Genomic DNA, 13,689 nt, shown 5'->3' on the forward strand with positions numbered 1-13,689 from the left:
TCAAATGCTCTTGCCTTTTCGCTTTTCAATTTTTTTTTTCTTTCTTTCGTTTTTGATCTTCCTTTTTTCCAGTTTGAATTGACTTTTCCTCCCTTGTCTTGTATAATTTTAATTGTTCTTCCTTTTTTATTTTTTATTTTTTTTGTTTTGTTTTTGCTCCCAAACATACTTGCCCATCTTTCATCTATTCCAATTCTGTTGTGCTTTTCTTTTTTTTCTTTTTTTTTTTTTTTTTCCCTCCCCCCATCTTTGCTTTACTTCACTTGGGGCCTTTCAAAAATTCTTTCTTTGGAGTAGCTACTGAACTCATTCTTGCTGGACTTTTCAGAACAGAGTCCAGTCCAGCTGTGAATGTATCTTGTTAATATTCCAAACTTAATATTTTTGTGGTACTAATGTCTACTCCAACTTTCTCCCAGAAGCATAACACTGAATTGCCAGTAATCATATAAATATGAAGGTCTAGTAACAATCGTTGCTGAAAAATATACTGGTTTACATACTGCATATGTTCGCTTTAAAAAAGAAGGTCATCATTATGCAGGACATCTCTTCAACTATAGTTTTCTGTGTTCTAATATGTCATACAGGTTTTAAAACTGCTCTGTAGTCGTAGGACAAATTTTATCCTACTTTTTAGTGTGCGTAAAAGCCTCGTACACACGATCAGACTTTTTGATAACAAACGTGCAAATTAGCTGTTTTAAGGCAACATCTGACCATGTGTACACTCCATCGGACAAACTTTTTTTGGTTTTCATCAGACAAAAGTTCACTCTGCAAACAAACTTTTCGACAACATAAGTCCGATGGAGCAAAGTCTGATCGTGTGTACAGAAAACCATGGTACTTTACAAACACGCATGCTCAAAACCAATGCAAAAGATCAGACAACAATACAGAAGTTGACCAAAGGTGGCGGTAAAGAGCAGAAAAACCATGTGATTTGGTGAAAGTTTGCTGAAAAAGTCCTGCCGCGTGTATGCAATACAAGTTCACAGCCAACGCCCTTTGAACAGAAATCCACGGGAAAGTTTGTTTAAAGTCCGATCGTGTGTACGAAGCTTAACAAATAGTTCTATACTGTGCAGCCAGACAACCAACAGGAGCTAGGGTGCCAAAGAACCTAAAAATTAATAGCTGGCATTTTGTTGATAGAAATACAAGTCCTTTTGGCTTGTTGGAACTCCTGTTGGTTTCTCAATTGGTAAGAGCAGCACAAAAGCCTACCTTAGTTTCCCCATCAGTATTATACAGTTTTATGAATGCTTTTTAAATGGCAAAAAAAAGCTAATATAAATTAGCTAAACCATTAATCTCTTAAAATGTGTGAATTCTGTTTCAACAAAGCATACATCCAAAAGTCTTATGACAAAGATGGGGACAGTGCTAGAGAACTTGTATCAGGGGACCTTGGTAACAGTCTCTCTTTTCCTGAATTTACAGCTTGGAGAGGTTTGACTGAATACATCATCAGGGTTGTTGCATCAATAAAACTGAAGAGATGTCTAATGTAACTTTCCCATCAGCTCATTTGATATTTACCGCTGGGAAAATGCTTGTTGTGGCGTGTCAGCAGTTCTTTTTGTTAAAGAAAGGTATCTGTACATGATTTAGGCAGACAATCCTCTTTAGTGAGCTCATTTATGTTGTTGTTATTATGAATACTTCAAGGAACTGACATTTAGCGCAAATGCACCTTTAAAAAAAACTATAATAGCTTGCATCCAATGATGCGTATGCTCTTCATGATGGCATGATACGAAATTTCTGAAGGGGAAACATGTCTGTGTTGCATAATTCTTAGGCTGGATTCACATCTGTGTAATTGTGTTAATGTGTGGTAAATACACATTTTACCAAAATGCAAGGTATTGGCTCTGATGCTGTAATTTTTTGTCGGCATACCAAAATGCACAGATAGTCGTTTGCTGTGGTGTCCTGCAAAAAAATAGCATTTCTGTTTTTAAATGCCTATTGTGGTGCTTGGCAGCCCATTTAAAATGAATATGCTGCCATAATGTAACACATTTTAATGCGCATTTGGTAATGCCTAATGCATTGCAACAGTGTGAAGCTTCAAGAATTGTAAGACAGAGAGCTGAAATACAAGAGTAGTAAAATTAGTTTTTGTAACTTTTTGTATTACGGTACCTAGTTTGCTGTTCTTAAATTTTATGTTGGCACTTTCTAGTTACTTCCGTTAGGAAAACAAAATTCTGTTCCGTTTATAACCACAGTCCAGTTTATTTCAGAGCCTGAAGAAGTCGTGTGTGTTTTTTTTTTTTTTTTTTTTTTTTTTTTTTTTTTTTATATAGCTTTTGATAATCTCCATTGGGTTCTTCTGACCCTACATGTGCTAATACTAGTCTCCATTGCCTCACTCACTAGGTATGCCTAGTGTTCTCTCTAGGCACTTGTGTATGAGGCCGCCTTTTTTTTTTTTTTCTTGGTAAATGATTATCTGGCTTTAGGAACAGTGATAGCAGGTTCCTCCAGCAGTTGATTCCAAGAATTCAAGGTTGTCCTACATGTTGCAAAACCTTAGGGGGCCATATTGGCTGACAAATGGTGATGGAATTAAGTTTGGCTCGAACTTGGGTTTAGACCAAACCTAAAAGGAAGCTGTCACTCACAACCACTGCACTCAATCAACAGCAGCCAGGTAATTTCCCACAGGGATTGGGTGGGACTGACCACTTCTGTCTGGGTTTGGTTCGAACCCAAGTAAGAGCCAAATCCAAGCTCATCCCTACTGGCTAAGTACAGGAAAACCTTTGGTAAGTTGTGATGTTGTAAGGAGCTAGTCTGTATTATGCACCAATTGTTTTCTTTTTGTTTTATTTATTTGACGTGCAAAATATTCACTCTATTTAACTACATCATTTAAATTCAGAATTGTATTGTTTCATTTATCATAGTGGTTTACTTTCATCTTAGATTTTTCTGGTAATAAAAAGATTGCATTGTTAGGATGTTGACTTTTTTTTTTTAATGTACAGACATACAGGCATTGTTCAACCATGTTTTAGCCATCTACGTTTCCCGCTTTCTGGATAAACGTTAATGATTGCGTAAACATTGAAAAGAGAAGTATGGGGTTGGGAGAAAAGGTTTTTATACGTGCCTGTGTGGATGCAGCATTGCTCCAATGCTGCATCTGTCTCCCGCCGGCTGTGCATTGAAGGGAACAATCAAACACCACTAATCACTCAGTTCTCCCCTTCACTCTAAGCAGAGAGGAGACTGTGTCAATGGCTCTCTTTTGCCCCTTTTGCACTCACTGGAGCGCCGTACTGTGGAGGAGGTGGGAGTGGCTGGCTCTGTCTCCCAGCAGTTCACTGAGCCCATTGCCAGTCAAGGCATTTGGGTGGATCCCGACATCAGCTGACAGCGGACTTTAGCCTTTTGGCTGAAAACGAGTCGCATGAGTGCAGAAGGAAAGCATTCTTGTGATCCATAGGGGAAGTACAGTATAGCCAAAATGGCTTTGGCCCTACTTCTCCTTTTTGGTTAAGGGTAGAGATGTACATAGGCAACTTCTTGCTCTAGAGTATACAGTGAAGTGAAATCATACATCTATCTAGATGCAACAAAACGAATTGTGTATAAACCACAATAATACAAGTGTTATAACACATTGAGTGCATAAAGCAATACAAGGTAACAGTCCACACAAATGTGAAAGTGGAAGAAAGCTGTTCTTATTGAGGTGACACCAAACCAATGCCGACAGGCAACTTGTCTGTAGTCACTCTCGGCAATACTTCGAAGGTAAGTAAACAAACACTCTTACCAACTGGGGTGGACACACATGTCATATGACAGTGGGTCAGAAAGGGACGTAATTCTATGGGGTCTGAAGCTGGTGCTGTACCCGGGAGATGGTTGGTTCGATCCGGAGCGGCACAGAACTGTTTTTTTTTTAAATTTATTTTTTTGCCGATACCATCCTGCCGTGGAAATTTTCTGTGGAGCCTTGGAACCGAGAGTCGGGGATCCCACCCTGGGATCAAACCGACCATCTCCTGGGTACAGCACCAGCTTCAAGTCGGGGATCCCACACCAGATCGAATCAACTATCTCCCGGGTACAGCACCAGCTTCAGACACTATAGGATTACAAGCGTTTCTGACCCACTGTCATATGACGTGTGTCCACCCCAGTTGGTAAGAGTGTTTATTTACCTTCAAAGTATTGCTGAGGGTGACTACAGACAAGTTGCCTTTCTGTCGCCATTGGTTTGGTGTCACCTCAATAAGAAGAGCTTTCTTCCACTTTGATATTTGTGTGGACTGTTTCCTTGTATTGCTTTATGCACTCAATGTGTTTATAACACTTGTAGTATTGTGGTTTATACACAATTTGTTTTGTCGCAATAAGATAGATGTATGATTTCACTTCACTGTATACACTAGCACTACACATTTGATCTACTATTCATGTCTAACTTTGTTTGCGTGTCAGCAGCTTTTTGCACTTTCATTTGATTTTTGTGTTCTAGAGCAGTCTTTCCCCTGCACCTTCAACTTCTTGTGCTACCTAACTTTAATAATTATCAGATCAGGTTTTCTAACCAGTATGCTCAGTTTCTCCTAAGAATTCTCAGCTATCTACAGATGCAAACCATTAACAACCCAATGTCTGTGGACACCTTAAGGTTGCGAATGTTAATCAATTTGTCATTTTTAACCTGGATATATATGTAACAAAATTGAGCCAGGAAGTGACGGTTCACACTGGGGCGACTTGTCGGGTGACTTAGCCGCCTGACAAGTCGCGCTCAATGCATTACAATGGAGCCGTTCTAATAGCAGCGACTCTAGTCGCTCCGACTTAAAAAACGTTTCCTGTACTACTTTGGGGCAACTTTGGAGCGGCTTGCATTGACTTCTATACAGAAGGCGTTTTGCAAGCCATGCTGAAGTCGCGCTGTATGGGGCAGCTTCAGAGTCAGATGACTTTGAAGCCACCTCTGTGTGAACCGGCATTAACTGTCCAAATTTTCAGTCTGTGTATACCACTATAGCAGCAGCTTGTTAGGATGAAAAAAAAAATAAAGCTGGAATCCTGTAAAATAGCTAAGTACACAATTGAAAAACAAATATGAAAAAAATTGCTGTTTTAACTGCAAAGTGTGTAACTTGTCAGTTCATTCAGTCCTGAAATTTACAAAACCCAACCACAGACTTGGGACCTGATTTTTCTCTGCTGAGATTAAGCAATCCAACAGGCCAATTACCTTCTCCTGCCTGCAATTGAATAATAAAGGAGCAACAGAATACTGATGAGTCCTACACCCGAATCGCTTAGAGCACTGCCTCTTCGTCTTGCAGTCTGAGTGCTTCTGTAAAGGAGAGAACAAGAAGACACAAGCTGCATTTAAAAATACACTATTTTGACATTTCAAAGACCACTTAACTGCATGATTTAATTTTTTTTTTTTTCCTAAATCTGCCTGGAGTATAGCTTTAAAGTATAAAGGCAGAAATAGATGGCAAGTAATAAAATCATATATATGGTGCACCCCTAATATATTTATTTTTTGAGATAACCGGATGCTCTGTCTTTTTTTACTTTGCACTTTTTTTGACAGTTTTTGTAATGAGTGTTTTCTTAATATAGATATAATAAAGGTTAAGTATTAAAACTCTAAAGGGGTTGACATGCATAAGGGTGTTTCACACTCTTTACACAAAACAATTTTAACCCCAAGTACAGAGAGGGAAAAGTATGTAAAAGAAAAATCTCTCCTCTAACAGTCCAGTTATATAAAATATGCAGCAAGTAACGTGGCTGTATAGTCGTTAGAAAATCTTCGTTTTTTTTTCTTTTTTTTCCCCCCGCTAACATCACCAAAGGGCCACACATAACATTCAGTGACTGTTCATTTTCAATATGAGTGTCAGAGAACAGACCCAAAAGGATTTAGTCAAAGACTAATGGCATGATACGGGAAATGAGACAACACACATACTATAGGAGATGGCCACGGGCTGTGGATATAATACAATAGATGGTAAGAAACCACAGACCTAATGCAAGTGATGGTCCAAGATAGAACAGTCTACAAGAGATGGTCAGGAACTGTGAACATGCTTAGAAGTTCTTGGAGACAGGATTCAGGAGACCATTATTGACTGGTGACACATTGCGAGACTGCTAGAAATCGCTACTATAACAGGGCAATAGGGAAAAAGAGATAAGTGTCTGCAGGGAACCCTGAGGTGCCACAAAAGGTAGCAGGCTGCAGGTTGGGCACCAGATGAGTAGAGGTTTAGATTATTAGCTGGGTTTCCCAATCTTGTGGTGTGGTGTTTTTTTTTTTTTTTTTTTTGCAAATAAAAAACTGTAGGTCAGCCCTGGTTAACTCCTTCTACTCCAAGAATGCCTTAGCTGTTTGCTAGTGTCTTAGGAAGATTAACTTCTTCAGCTGTGTTGTGTGAATGACTGGCTTATTTTGGCTAGCATACTTTCTGTAACATGAAGACGTTGGTTGCAGAGTGCTTAATAGGTCCAGCATCGCTGGCAGTGTCTCGGCACTTGCCTTGTCAGTAAAAATGTACTTTGTAGGATTAAGTGCTGATGTCATCTTTTGGGTAGTTTGTAACATGCGCTTTGCTTCTGTCACTCAAGGATCCTGAAACTGACTCTCTCTCTGCACTTAAAAATTGCTGTTGTAATCCATTAGAAACATTATTTTTTTTTTTTTTTTTTTTTTTTTTTTTTTACGCTAAGTGGTATTTCTTGTATCCGTCACCTCTGGAGTGAGTGTCTGAACTGGCAACCTTATCCTGCAAGGTACCCTTTCTGGTTGTGCATAGGGACAAGGTAATGTTGAAGTCCAGGGCTTCCTTCTTGCCCAAGGTACTTTCTTCATCCAGTACATTTTTTTTTTCTGTTCCTCTGTCTGGCTTACCTAAAGGAAAATTGTCTAGATGTGGTTGTGGCTGTGAGATTTTTTTTTTTAGCCCTAAATTTCTGTGAGTCATCGTGGATTATCACCTTAAGGGTACACAAACTTTCTGCCTCACCATTTCTAGATGGCTCAGACTGACTATCATTTTTAAGTTTTTTATCTCATGTTCCAACCCTTTTCTCAAGTCATTCTCTACTACACAGGTGTCAAACTGGCCGCCCTCCAGCTGTTGCGGAACTACAAATCCCATGAGGCATTGTAAGACTTGGTTACAAGCATGACTCCCACAGGCAGAGGCATGATGGGACTTGTAGTTCTGCAACAGCTGGAGAGCCGCCAGTTTGACACCCCTGCTCTACTACATCTGTGAATGCTTCTTGGTGTTTTTGGCATCAACAACTGCCACCTAGTCCTCTGTTCACATGTTCTCCAAGTACTACCAGGTGATTGTTGTGGCCTCATCTGATGCCAGATTCGTGTGCAAGATCCTTAAGGCTACTTCCTTTATTTTATTTTTTGAGCTGCAGGCAGTCCACAGTCCTCTGTTGTTGATCCGGTTAGATTTTGTTTGCTGCGTTGCCCAGTCTTCTGGTGGATTGATTATCCTGAAGGTGAAGGACTACTTATGTCTCTCAATTGATGGGGGGGGGGGGGGGGGGGGAAATATAGGAATTTTTGTCCCAAAATCCTTTTCTTGGAGTCCATTGAGGGACATTATTCTTACCCCTTTGTGTTTTGTGGTCTGGCACTTCGGACTTCTTGCTGTAAAACGAAGGACCTGTTGGTAGTAGGATGTTTGGTTTGTGTGTGTGGGTTTATTTTTTATTTTTTTTTGCTAAAGTGAAGTGGAACGCCAAACAAATAGGATGCAATTAAAGTGTGACGATAACTTCTGAAATATGGATGTCAGACACCTGTTTGTCTGAATGTTTTATTGCCCTCGGCATTGTGCTTTGGTGACATGGCAATATTTTAGATTGCAAGGGATTTTGGACACCACTGTGAAGTTATGTTGGATGGTCCACACCCTCCCTGTTTTCAAATCTATGCCCATCTAGTTCACAAGATGGTTATGATGTATATGAGAAATTGCAGACCCCTCTGGCCAGTCGAGGGATTTTTTTTTTTTTATTGAAATGTACCTTGTTGGCTTTTCCTAGACTATTGCTAATCTTACAGCATCGTCGATGGAATCTGCAAAGTGCATACTCATGTACATTCTTAGGCTGGCTATAGATGGAGAGAATTGATTCTCCCATTAACAGGGACAGTTGATAGGAAAATTCCTCCCACCAGAAGAATACGGTGATTATTGCTAGGGCTATAATAGCCACTTGAAATAATTGTAAAATACTGCAGGCTGGTTGTACCCAAGTTGATAAATCGATCGTACAACCAGCCTGCCCATACATGGTTCTAAAGTTGGTCTGTTCTTGCTGAACCAGCCAAGACTTGAACCATCTGGCTTTACAGTACAAGCATCCATGTTTATGGCCTTTTTTTTATTTTTTTATTTCCGAACGTTCATGATTATGGGTCTTGTACCCCTTTTTACTGTATATAACATGCTATATGTCGCCGTTACAGGTCTTTACCCTCCACAGGGGTTATTGATATTTAAAGTATTTTACTTTTTCAAATGTACGTCTGACCCCATCCACAGATAAAATATATTAACAGTTTGTTTAGATTTTATAGCATGGCTGGCTTAATGCTTGGCCATATGTGTGCAGTTTTCTAGAAATTTCAGATGGCTTTTTATTGTAACGTAGTCTAACAACTATCTTATGACTATATAAACTGTTGGAGGTAGTTTACTTTGACTTTTCAAATATTAGGGCATTAAAAAGCTAGTTAAGTGGATGAAATTGTTAGAAAATTGCCTTTTGTGTTTTAGGCAGTATTAGTCCAGTACATACAGTATGACGGTGATGTTTGGGTCCCAGTTTTGCATATAGGTGCACTTCGGGGGAGAAAAGCACAGTCTTGCTACACAAATGGGCTAAAAGAACCTACAAATAGTTGTTGAAAATCCCTTTAAGAAAGTCTTCCAAAAACATTGCTAATTGCATATTTTCTTAATAAAGTACACTTTCATTCGATTTTGTTTTCATTTTAAGATGGCAGATGCTGGGTTTTTGGTACCGTATGTGTGTGTGTGAAGCTTGGCACACACTCCAGTCGGAGCCGCTGTATTAAGCATGCAAGGTTAGTTCAGCAATCTCCCCTGCTGAGCTCTTGTGTTCTGACAGGGGGAGGCCCCCCCCCCGCCAGAACACTCTGATCAGCACTCTCTGCCATTGTCTGAGAGCGCTGATCGGGAGTCGGACGGCGGATGGTTTTCCGGTATGCGCGTCTGAAAGAAGTTGGCCAAGCAGCAATCATCTTTCGGACAGGCCGACGTCCACTTTTTTTTTTTTTTTTTTTACCGGTCGTTGTCTCCCGACGTTAGGCGTTATCTCTTCTTCTATTTCTTCTGATGGTAAAGTGAATGGATAATTTTGCCAATTAGGATACAAACAACGATAACCATGTTAGTAAGGCTTAGAGCTATTGTTGGCAAACAACCTCCTAACAATAACCTCAAATTCTAGTCCATCCTTTCACTATCATGCACTAAAAACATTTTGGCTGTATTTCCACTTCAAAAGAAACCTGTTGCAAGAGCAACATGTAGGTTGCCATTGCTTCTCTTCTCCTAAAAGCGCTGATTACATGGTGTCATGCTGACTCTCTTCAACCATTATTGATCTGAAATCCTTTGCGTCTTCAGAACACACTCGGATGCACTGGGAACATTTAGATGTGCAAGTGTAGGCAGATGAAGGAGATCTTGAAACAAGCTTAATAGCGCTGGTGAACTGGCTCCCACACCGCAAGGCTTCCCTTGATAGGCACCCAACAGTAGCTCAAACTACAGAAAGGTGTGCCAGACCAAATTGGATAAAAGTTGGTAAAAAAAAAAAAATCGAATAAAAACAGCCAATGCATTTTGAGGCAATACCACTCCCCTTCAGTGATCAACGCAGGATAAAACTTTGACTCAGAAAACTGTGACTTCACAGCTCTGGTAACTGATGTCAAGTTTTTCTTCCATGCCGAGAGCTTCATACTGGTTCTGATATAGATCTGTGAAGTCACTGTTTTGAGTCTATGCAAATTCTATCTGAGCCCTGATAAGGGGGAGTGGCATTGCCCCTGAAATAAATCAAACCAAAATTATCTTGGACTCATTTATCCAATTTTGGTCTTGCACTTTTTAAGGTTTGAACCTTCGTCATTTGGCCCTCATACCTGGCATAATGACACTTTTAGAAACGGGTCGCCAGTGGCAGCCACTATATTTCTACAATGACGGGTTTACTTTAAATGTATTCATTGCTGGTTTTGGCTTTAGGTTAGGTTTGTTATTTTTGAAATGTGTTTCACAAGATATTAAACTCAGAATTGTACAACTGTTGAATGGTTTAAGTTCATTATTTTTGCATTTCACATTTTTTACTTTTGAACCAGAGATCAGTATTTAAAAGACCACCTATCAGTTAGCAGATTAAGCCAAAGGTTCTTTCTTCAGATAAATATATTCTACAGAGATGATAGATTTTTAGAAGTGTATATACTGCTTGTTATAGGCAAATTTGTCTTATGTAATGTATTGTTCAATTTAACCCAGCTATATTTATTTTGTAGATTTTAGACGTGAATACTTCACATTTATGTCTGTTTTATTGTGTGTGTATATAAGAGGTTTAACATGATTTTATTTTTAAATAAATGGCAAAAATGTCATATAAAAGCTTCTGTCATCTTTTAAAGATTAACAGACCAAGTTTGTTTGTTTGCTAGTTACTGTAAAATGTATCGACATACCTTTTTAGTCCATATGGTTTGGGGGGAGGTGGTTGATAGCGTTTCTCTTTCAAGCACTCCCAATGGGAAGATCTTTTCATCAGTGTCTTTAGTTCTGCTCATCTATCACATGCATTGTGAAGAGTCCTTAGTTCTGAATGCTCTGTTTTTACATTTTACATTTTTTTTTTTTTTTTTTTTGCAGGCTGCATAATGGGTGCAGCAGTAGAGCGGGGCTGTGACCCCAAATATGCAGAACTCTTCACTTGTGTAGTGTTTGGTTGAACCCACTGATATTCATCCAAATTACAAATACCATTTTAGAGATGATGATCACTAAATGGCTAAATACAAATTCATGAAAATAAACAAATGTGAACTGTTTTTACTGCTAACATATCGGTAGTTCTAATCAACTCTTCTTGTGATCCAAGCATCTTTGCTAAAGCTGGCCATAGATGGATAGAATTTCAAAACGAAAAGTCTTAAGAAAATGTATACAAAAATTTTCAGAACATTTGAATATTGTTTGAAACCTTCCATTTTCTTTTATCATTTGCTTTTATCATTTGCTTTTGGAATGAATGGACTTTACGAAATGGCAACCACATAAACTGTTTAAAACTGTTTGTTCGTTCAAGAAAAATTTTCAATCTCACTCCTTCAAATTTTCTCATCATTGCAGTTGAAAAACAAATGTTCATTTGACCCAATAATGATTAGTAAAATCTTCTTCTTTTCAAATTTTCTCCCCATTTATGGCCAGCTAAAGTAGCATAGCCAGGTTCCTGACCTCAGTCCACTTTTTAACACCGTTAAAGCAGTACATCTTGGTCAAGTACGAACACCAGCCTGCTGCTTAGAAGATTAGCTCTATCTCTTTTGCATTAGTGTCTTGTGAACATGATTAGATTTTAGCACTATAGAACATTCATATTTGGCTCACATTGCAGTCCTCTCTCATTGATATAGTTAAGATGTATTTTGATACATTGACACAGCTGGTGCAATTGTCATCCATCTTTATAGCAAACCCCCCCCCCCCCCCCGAAACCCAACTGGAAACCAGTCTATGAAAGGTATTGCCAACTCCAGCTAGTTAAGTCATTTTCTCCATTGTTCGCATCCTGACGTGTTTCAAGAATTAGGAACCGGTGGTGCAAGTGTTATGATGGTTTGAAGGGGTGAGGGGGAAGCACAGTCACCAATGGGGTGAAGAGGCTGGAGACTACGTACCCAGGGATGTGACCGGCTTTAGGATCGAAGTACTAGTTTCAACTTCTGGCTTTGTGGTGGGTCACGAGATCACAAGAGTGGCCCAATTAACTTGCAGATATTAAAGGTAAAACTGCTTATAAGCAATGGAGTTCTGTATTTAGCCCTTTAGCTTAAGTTCCACTGTTTGTTTCTCATTCTCTCAGCCCACATTTTTAGTCTTGAGCTTCAGCTTTGCCTCTTTACTGTACTGTATATGCATATGAACTCTGCTGCTTAATCAACTACGCTCAGTGCCATAGGTCGTGGTCACTGGGCCAGAAGTGATGAGGAATTCAACATTTTAAAGTTGTCATCAGCACAAGAGGTGAAATCTCCCACTAGGTGAGTGGTTTGATGTGAGTACATGTGCACTATTACAGTGACCACAGACTCCTTAGAGGCAGAAAATGTTGTCACGATAGGGCAGGAACAGTCAGGTTAGGTCTATACAGCTGCCACCTTATTTGATTGAGAAGGTGGCTTTTGGAAGAACTTTCCTTTTCACCTACTGTGAAAGCATGTAGTTAAAAATAAAATATCAGGAGAAAAACCCTGGGGTTCACCTGTAAGTAATACAATTCAACACATTTATAAGCTATAAACTTTATAAATGTCAAAAATTAAAACTGTTCTTACCCGATAAAACATTGCCTATGTTGGTCTAATGGTATAATTGCTCAATGAACATATCTTTCTTTTTTTTTTTGTTTTTATACTGTATTGGTAAATTATCTATATGGTCACCAAAGCATTTATACATGCGTCACTTTCTTGACTTACAGGAGAGAACGATTCAAAGCACACTTTAGCATTCATACTGAAGCATTTCGTTTCCCAAGCCTCTTGCTCAAAGAATAGAGACTGGATTGTTCCACGTATAATTGAGCAGTACAAGTATAACTGTAAACAAAATGTTGTCATTTGTAAATATACATTATAGCACCCCTTTTACAAAGCAACATTTTTTTCAAAATAGAACAGAGGGTCCATTTGCACCAGGTTTGGTGGGACTGTGTTGGGTGAGTATTCCAGCACAGTCTCAAATGTGCCTCCACTGCAACACAAGGCAAAATGGCTTGTCTTCGGCGCAGCCGGTTCACAACCAACCCCCCAAACACAGGAACGTTTAAGGTTGCACCATGAGGCTGATGACCTCCCCATAAAGACATATATTTTCTTCACAAATATTTTTTAGATCCGTATCGGACCCCTAAGCAGGATATATATAATTCGTTTTTTTTTTTATCTAATATTGTAGAGCAGCAGAAATGTTCCCCTACTCGGGGTTGGTTTAGAAATTATGGATGTGGTACAACGGGTGTTTTTTTAGGTTATGCAGCCAGTTCACACCACTGCGTAGCAATGGTGTACAGGCGGTGTGCGCTGGTAAAGACTGTATTGCAGTACTTTTATCCAGCGCAGTGTGGGTCAATGCACCCCAGGTTATAGAACTCTGAAATGGCACTGTGTGACATTTCCATAAAGTTTGTTAAAAGTAAACAGAGCAATGCGTTTCAACACTCTGCTAGTTTGGCCAGATTGTACAACCCACCAGCAGTTGCGTGTCGGCGGCTTTTGTAGACAAGCCTTAAGGGAGGATTTCAACTCTCATTTTGTATGACTTTGAATGTTCTGTTAGTTTTTTGTTTTTTGTCAGTCATCTT

The 13,689-nt window shown here is 39.3% G+C and overlaps 1 protein-coding gene across 5 annotated transcripts in view; it reads left to right on the forward strand.

Annotated features, from left to right (window-relative positions):
- Nucleotides 1-13,689, forward strand: part of PHF10 (PHD finger protein 10) — an 89,129-nt gene that overhangs the window by 47,354 nt on the left and 28,086 nt on the right. The window contains exon 12 of one of the 5 annotated variants that reach the window (XR_013276647.1): nt 1,447-1,598. The exons of the other annotated variants lie outside the window; for them this stretch is intronic. The gene's annotated coding sequence lies outside the window, so the exon portion shown is untranslated. The remainder of the gene's footprint in view (nt 1-1,446; nt 1,599-13,689) is intronic. 5 annotated transcript variants of the gene reach the window in all.

The sequence above is a fragment of the Lithobates pipiens genome, unplaced genomic scaffold (genome assembly GCF_037356315.1).
Source record: "Lithobates pipiens isolate NorthernLeopardFrog02 unplaced genomic scaffold, aLitPip1_a1.2 Scaffold_18, whole genome shotgun sequence".
NCBI classification, from domain to species: domain Eukaryota; kingdom Metazoa; phylum Chordata; class Amphibia; order Anura; family Ranidae; genus Lithobates; species Lithobates pipiens.